Genomic DNA, 8,767 nt, shown 5'->3' with positions numbered 1-8,767 from the left:
GATAGTTATGAAAACCGGGTATATGCTTTGTGATCCCCACTCGGTAGTCACTAAGAGCGGGTTGGTGTTGTGTGAACTCCACCCGACAGTCATGAAGAGTGAGATGGTGTTGTGTGAACACCATCCAGCTGTACCTCCGGTAAGATGAGGCCATAACGTTAATAGAAAACAATAGAAAGAAAGTGTGAGGAAGGAATTAAGAAAAATAGTTACGGGGATAGACAGATATAAAGTTTATTTACTGAGCATTATTTTGTGCTCACCCCATCATTTTCCTTTGTGAATGCAGGATCTATGTGATGATGCAGTCGGAGGGGTGTCAGCAAGCGAGGAGCAATAGCTACATTGTTTCCCCTGTTTTTGTCTTTTAAATGGCATTTTGTAAAATAATACTCTTTGTGTGTATGAAAGACTTATTACATATAATAAAAAGAAAAGATTTTTGGGCCCATTTCCTATTACGATTGAGTAAGCATTTTACTAGTTTACAGCAGTTGTTACATTGAATCAATAGAACAATAAAATTAATCAAAGCATAAAACCTTCGTGTTAGGTTACATTAGATCCTTAGAAAAGAAATTAGTCACACGTAAACATAGAGAAATCAAACCTCAAAACCTTAAAAAACATGAAGTACAAGAGCAAAGATGAAAACCTTAGGTAAGGTCTCCTCTCCTTGCTTCTCTCAAAGTTGAAGTCTCCCCAAAAAATACCTAAAGACATCCTTTTATAGTGCTAGGGTTGTGGGAAAGTAATGAGAAAAATCCTATACATAATCGAAGAATAAAATTCGGATTAATCTTAAGTAGAGTCCTTATAGAATTAGAATTCTTATGCTGATTGATGAATTATGGAATGTTGAGATTACGTCTCTAATTTGCTCCCTAAATATTTGTAATTACAATTAACTACATTTCATTTATTAGTTCTGTACAATTGTATAAATTGAGCCTTGTACAAGGCTTATAGACACACAAAAAATATAATACAAATTTCTCTTTTCTTTTCTCTCTCTCTCTGTCTCTGTCTCTATCTCTGTCTCTCTCTCTCTCTGTGGCATATTCAGGCTTTGTTACTGCCACTCTTGCCATCTCAAACTCTGACATGGTATTAAAGCTTTGCTTCTGAGTCAAGCTTCCGCTTCCTCAATCCAAACTAGCTTCTCTCGTTTGTTTCTACAGATACTCAACTAGCCTCTCTTAACCTTTGCTTTTGTCCCTACAAACAAACAGAAACTTGGTTAACTTTTCCCTTCCAATGGCAAATACTCCAAATCCCACAAATCAAACATCTGGCTCACAACAAATTGCCCCAAAAGCCTAAACTCAACATTAGATCCAAACCCAACCGGCCCAAACCCAAACGACCCAAACACAAATGACACAAACCCAAACGGCCTAAACCCAACTAGCCCAAACCTAAACGGCCCAAACCCAACTAGCCCAAACCCAACTAGCCCAAACCTAAACGGCCCAAACCCAACTAGCCCAAACCCAAACCGTCCAAACCTGATGCCTTTCACCTTCCAAATGATACCAACCGCCCGGCTACCGCCTTGAACATCCGATAGACTAGAACTCGTTTTAATCAAACAAGTTTTGATCGAATTTGACAACTACGACACCTGGGCCCATGATTTCTGGTACGCTCTTGTCACTAAGGACGAGGAAAGTTTCGTACTGACAACAATTTTCTGTTACCAACTGAAGTCCACCACCACCGTCATTGGAAATAATGTAATATGCTAGTCCGATTGTGGATTAGCAATTGCTTGTCACAAGAAGTCGTTGCCGAACTTCCTCCAATGGAAATCGTCATTGCCATGTGGATTAACATAAAGGAAATGTATGGCAAATTAGATTTGGCAAAACAATTCACTCTTCGGCCAAAATTGATCAATATTCAGCAAGGAAATCAAATGGTCATGGCATATTTCAATGCTCTTTCAGCTGTTTGGAATGATTTGGATGCTGTCGAGGAAACCCTTGAAGGGTTATCAACGACTCTCCAAAAGTTTCATCAGATCAGAGACCGAGAACACTCAATTGCTTCCTTCTTGGTCTCAATGGCTAGTTTCTCCCCTTCAAAACTCAGATGCTAGCAACCTCACCATCGTTGTCACTTCGCCGGACCTTCCAGTTAGTTGTTCAAGGTGAAAGCCAACAGCAACTCACCACCACCACCACCACCACCACCACCACCAACTGACAAAGTGAGGTAGTGGCGTTCCTTAGCTCTCGATCGGCACTTTTCGCTCAACCTACAAAGAAGAAAAAATGAGAGGTTAGTGTTTGTCCAAAATGAAAGTGGGCGGCTAGGGTTCCAAATGCAAGAAAGGCCAAATTTATATGGCCACATGAACGATTAAGATCAAACTCTCTTATCTGATGGCCAAAAGCTATTAGCTTTAATCTAACAAACTAATGGCTCTCTTTCTGCCACGTCACAGGCTGGATATAATGGGCCTAAAGGGCCTGGATTTGTAAAATAAAAAAAAAAAGGCCGTTTATATTGTGATAATTGCAAACGTCGGAATCAAACCCGTGAGACATGTTAGAAATTACACAACCGTCCACCTTCCAACAACAAAGATAAATCCAAAAAATATGTAGATTTCCAAGTTGCCAATATTCCTTCCAGAAACAACACTTTGACCCCGTTGATCAACACTAAACAATATGATCAACTCCTCAAAATGCTGAAGAACATCTCCCATCAACATCAACAGATTCCTATGCTGGTACTTCTTTCTGCCTAAATTTAATTTCGGCAAATATTTTGATAATTGATTCAAGAGCTAGTGACCATATCATTTGCAACACCAAATATTTTTCTCATGATTATCCACTCACTAAATCAATCACTTCCCTTTGTATGCGTAATGGAAAAATTGCACCAGCCACTCAAATAGGAGTTGTTCATCTAACTGAACATTTGATTCTAAAAAATGTTTAATATGTTCCTACTTTCCACTTTAATCTTATTTTTGTGTCTAGAATTTGTTCTAATAACAAATGTTTTTTTTTTTTTTTTTAAATCCTAATGCATGCGAATTTTAGGACCCTTCAACTGGGAAACTATGGGTGTGGGTAGAGTTGATAATGGCCTTTACTATTGGACCCCAAATCAAGTTCAAAGTTTATCTACTTGTATTACGAATAATAAATCTTCACGTAATACAAATTTCAGTAAAAACTCATTTATTTTACATCAACACTTAGGTCATAGTGCATCTATTCCTTAATCTCATTGTCCTATTTGTCCACTTGCAAAACAATCCTGCACCACTTTCCCACTCCGCCACTCTAGTACTTCACAACCATTTGTCCTAATCCATCTTGATATTTTGGGGCCTTACCATACTCCTAATCACAATGGATCAAGATTCTTCCTTACTATAATTGATGACTTCTCCTGTGGAACGTGGGTATTTCTCATGCAATCCAAAACCCAAACACTTACCCATATTAGGCATTTTTTTATCCATGGTTAAAACACAATTTCATTCATTAGTTCAACAAGTTTGAACTGATAATGCTCGTGATTTTTTCAATGTTCATTGCTCCTCACTTTTCTTGTCTCTTGGTATACTCCATTAAAGCTCTTGCACTTACATACCTCAGCAAAATGGGGTCATTAAACATAAACATAGGCATTTGTTAGAGGTTGCTCGCAATCTTAAACACCAAGCCAATATCCTGATCTCTTTTTGGGGTGAATGTGTGGTCACAACCACTTACCTAATCAATCGCATGCTGACCTGAGTGCTACAGGATAAGACCCCTTTTGAGATACTCTTTGGGAAAACTCCAGACATTACCTATCTTTGTGTCTTTGTCTGCTTGTGTTATTCTACTATTCTTGGGTACCATGAGAAATTTGGACCTTAGGCCACTCGTTGTGTTTTCATGGGATATCCTATGCTCCAAAAAGGCTATCGTCTTTATGATCCGGTTGACAAAAGAATTTTTTTTTTTTTCTAGAGATGTTCATTTTAAGGAAGACAAGTTCCCATTTCTTGATGACACTTCCAACTCACCTGCTTTGCAACCGCTAAAATTTCTAGAGAACGATCCTCAACCAGGGCCAATCTTTACAATTCATCCTTACACCATACTTAGACTCAGATTCATCACCACTTTCTAGTCCTCCGCCTGACTCACATCAGTTGGATCCTGATTCCTCTAGGGCCACTTCACCTGCATCTGCTCCAAACTCTCATATTCCTCCACCATCCCGAACCAAAGACAGTCTTCTCGTATCACTCGCTCTCCTATATGGGCTACTGATTATGTTTGCTCCATCGTCCAAGGATCCTCAGGTACACAATATCCCACTACTTATTATGTCAGTTATGATCGTCTCTCACCTGCACACAAGGTCTATATCACTCATATTTTGGCCGAACGGGAACTTGCCAGTTATTATGATGCTATCCAACAAACAGGAAACCCATCAGATACAAATGGGTTTACAAGATCAAACATAGAGCTAATGGTTCCATTGAGCGCTACAAAACTCAATTGGGGGCAAAAGGTTTTACTCAGCGCAAAGGTTTTGATTATCAAAAAACATTCTCCCCTTTTGCCAAGAATGTTACTGTTCATGCTTTCCTCTCAGTTGCATCCACCAAAAACTGGTTTTTACATCAGATGGACGTCTACAATGCCTTTCTCCATGGTGATCTTCATGAAAAGATTTACATGGATCTTTCTCCCGGACTTCGTAGCCAGGGGGAGCATACAATATGTTGTTTGTGAAAGTCTCTCTATGGGTTAAAGCAAGCATCCAGGCATCGAAATGAAAAATTTACCAAAGCTCTCACAGGCATTGGCTTTACTCAATCCAAGAATGATTATGCACTCTTTTCTAGGAGAAAAGGTAAATCATTCATCGTTCTTATTATTTATGTCAAGAACATACTAATCACAATGATGATAAGAGCTTGAAAATAAATGTTTTGTTAGTGATTCAATTGGATTATTTGTGGGAGAATTTGTTTAAATTGTGAAAGTTGAGTTAATTATTTCATAAATACCTTTTTTGGGTTCACTTGTGTATTTTTAGGTCCTAAATGATATTTGAATGAAGAAGAATGTTTATGGAATTTGTGACGAGTAGGAACAAATGGTGCAAGAATCGGAATTGAAATGAGGAAGTTATGATGCGTTGAAGATGAGACTTAAAACTTGAAAATTCTTCAAGATGAGCATGCTTCAATGTTGTGATCATAACTTGAGCTGTAGAAATCTGAATTTGATGATTCTTATGGCGTTGAAAATCTTATTCAGAGGGCTACAAAGTTCATGATGATGACTATGCCAAATTCTAAAGACATCAAACTCATGGGACAAAAAGAACTATCTTTGCAACGATGGAATGCGGCGCAGCCTGGATCGGTTGTTCTATTTCCTAGTCCGAATTTGACTTGTTTAAAGGCATTTAATTCTTTCCTGATTAACCTCCAAACTCTAGCACTATAAATAAGGGTCTTTAATTAGTTTTTAGGGAGATTAAGAAGGAGAGAGAGCGGCTACTATTTTGGAGATCAAAATTCTTGCAGTTTTCGTTCACCAATTAGAGAAGTTTTTCTATTTTATTTCTTGAACTCATGTTGTTGAATACAATGGTTGTTTCTAGTATTGCAATTATGAACTAAATTTCTTTTCTAGGGCTAAAGATGTTGCCCAAATTATGAATATATGTTGACGTTATTGTTATTAATTTTAGTTGAGCATTGTTCTAAGTTTTATTATTGTGTGTAATGCTTTCAATTCTTAGGGATCCAAGAGTTGAATGATATCATGAGTTGGGTTGAGATCGAGAGATGAAACCTGATTAGTCTTAAGGTAATAAAACCACATATTGTGTGAATGCTAGAGATAGGTTACCGCAATTTGTGAAGCTCTTGGAAATTCCATAAAACTTAATGATCTTTTAACTTCTAAATCCAACTTAGAGATATTTTGGGTTGTTGCTTAAGAGTTAATTCGCTAATTGTTCGAGATAAAGTTAGTGAAATACTAGGAAATTTGGCCTTTAGTATAAGCTTAATTAGGATAGGAATTAATTGTTAATGCATAGGATTAAATTGGTGTGAAATCTGTGCCCTTGGTTTAGTCATATTGATCTTTTTTCCAAAGTATTAATACAATTCTGCTCTTGTTTTAGTTTTTAGTTTGTTTCATTTTTCATTAAATTATTCTTAAAATTCTGTTTTATCAAATAGTAATAAGATAGATTAGTTTGGTACTTGGTAAGTAGTTCTCTTGGGATTTGACACTCGTTTACTCGAGCTTTATTACTTGTGTGATTTCGTACACTTGCGAATAGTCTGTCATGTTTTTGGCGCCGTTGCTGGGGAACTATTTATTTATTTTTTTTTACCAATATCATTACGAACTATTTATTTGCTAATTTGATTTGTTTTATTTTTGTTTTTAAAAATTATTTTTTATTTTATTTCATTGTGTTTATTTCTTTTATTTAGATCCTGGAGAGCTTACGTTCTAAAGGTGGTGGTGATCTTAATCCCTTCGATTCTAAGATTGAGATAACGGCTAAATAGTTGAGGAAAGAAAAGAGGTAAGCCAACTTAGAAAAATCAGTGGCTGACAGGGGAATTATAAATCACAATATGGAAGATCAAGAGAATCAGAATGAGGATATCCTAGGGGGCAAATGCAACTCGTGGAATTGTGGTTGTTCAAAGAGCATTGAAGGACTACTCTAGTCCTACTATTGAAGGATGCTATTCTAGCATCAGCAGACCACCAATTCAAGCGAATAATTTTAAGATCAAGCCAGCAATTATTCAAATGATTCAGCATTTGGTCCAATTCATAGGGTTGCTTAGTGATGATCCCAACTTGTATATTGCCAATTTTCTGGAGTTATGTGATGCATTCAGAAATAATAGGGTATCCGATGACACAATTAGGCCAAGGCTTTTCTCATTCTCCCTTTGGGGTAAAGCTAAGGCTTGGTTGATTTCTTTACCATCTAGGAGCATCACGGCATGGAACGAGTTAGCTCAAGCATTCCTTACTAAATATTTTCCACCTGTCAAGTCTGCCAAGTTAAGAAGTGGGATTACCAATTTCTTCCAACAAGACATGGAGTCATTGTATGAAGCATGAGAAAGGTATAAGGATCTCTTATGGAGGTGTCCTCACCATGGGTTGCCAATCTGGTCGCAAGTACATATGTTTTACCAAGGATTGCTGCCAAACATACAAGCCATGATAGATGCTGCCAGTGGAGGAGCCTTGAATAACAAAACACTAGAAGAAGCTTACAATTTCATTGAGGTGATGGCAAGCAAAAACTACATGAGGACTTTGGAGAGAAATTCAAGAAGGAAAACAGCGGGAGTGCACGAAGTTGATAGCTACACCGTATTAGCTGCTTAAATTTCAAACATCCAAAAGAAATTAGGTAATGTATTAAAGATAAATGCAATTGAATCACCTCCTCTAACATGTGAACTCTGTGCAGGTAATCACTCATCCAAGGATTATCAATAAGGGAATCTGTTTGCTTAGCTTGAACAAGTGAATTATGTCAATAATTTTCAAAGGGGGCAAGGGAATCCATATTCCAACACATACAATCCAGCATGGAGGAAGCATCCTAAATTCTCATAGAGCAACAACAATGAACATAACAACCTCCTAGTTTTCAAGCTTAAGAGCTGAAATCTAACTTGGAGAACGTGCTTACCAAGTTCATTGAAGAGACGAGCAAGAGGTTTGAAAAGAATTGAATCCTTGTCCAAAATTAGTCATCTTCCATTAGAAACCTTGAGACTCAAATAGGGCAAATCCATAACATATTAACGAGAAGAGTTCAATGAGTTTTGCTAAGCAATACAAAGAAGAATCCTAAGGAAAAAATCCATGCAATCACCTTGAGAAGTGGAAGAACCTTGGAGAATTTAGAAGATGAAAAACGAAGGCAAGAACAAGAGAGAGATTTGAAGGAAGAGTAGAAGAACGATCGCTACGGCGAGGAAACTAGTCGTTGCAGTGACCGTAAATTAGCTCCTGAATCATTAGAAGTTGACACTCATGACCGCGACAAGGAAAATGGTAGCTACGACGACCATGAATCTGACCAGAATGCTTCTTTAAGTCATGACAAGGAGAGAGAGGAATCCAACCTTTTGTACCCACGCCGTTTGAAGAATCAGAAGCTTGACAAGCAATTTAGTAAGTTTATTAATATGTTTCGAAGCTTGCATATTAATATTCCTTTGTTGATATGTTGGAGAAGATGCCCAAATACACCAAGTTTCTGAAGGAGATCCTTATGCATAAGAGAAAATTCAAGGAACACGAGAAAGATATGCTAACGGAAGAATGCAGCACGCTAATTCAAAAGAAACTACCAACTGAACTACGAGATCCAGGGAGTTTAACTATCCCATGTATTATTGGTAGTTGTTATTTTAATAAGGTTTTATGTGACTTAAGGGCAAGCATTAATTTAATGCCGTTTTCTATTTACAGGAAACTTGGATTGGGAGAAGTGAAGCCAACATCCATGTCTCTCCAATTAGCCGATCGATCAATAATATATCCTAGGGGGGTGGTAGAAGACGTCTTGATTAAGGTAGATAAACTGATTTTCCCAGTAGATTTCATAGTGTTAGACATGGAGGAAGATAGGGAAATACCTTTAATTTTAGGACAACCTTTTCTAGCCATGGGTAGAACATTGATATATGTTCATTAAGGGAAATTAATCTTAAGTGTAGAAGATGAGC

General features: G+C 37.4%; 1 non-coding gene across 1 annotated transcript; it reads right to left on the bottom strand.

The window, feature by feature from the left end:
• Positions 1 to 7,076: 7,076 nt before the first annotated feature.
• Positions 7,077 to 7,183, bottom strand: LOC116118668. The gene has a single exon (XR_004126195.1). It is a non-coding gene; the product is annotated as a small nucleolar RNA R71 (small nucleolar RNA).
• Positions 7,184 to 8,767: the final 1,584 nt, after the last annotated feature.

This window comes from Pistacia vera, unplaced genomic scaffold (assembly GCF_008641045.1).
Source record: "Pistacia vera cultivar Batoury unplaced genomic scaffold, PisVer_v2 Contig853, whole genome shotgun sequence".
Lineage (NCBI taxonomy): Eukaryota > Viridiplantae > Streptophyta > Magnoliopsida > Sapindales > Anacardiaceae > Pistacia > Pistacia vera.
The sequence above is the reverse complement of the archived record's forward strand: the minus strand, read 5'-3'. Positions and strand labels throughout refer to the sequence as shown.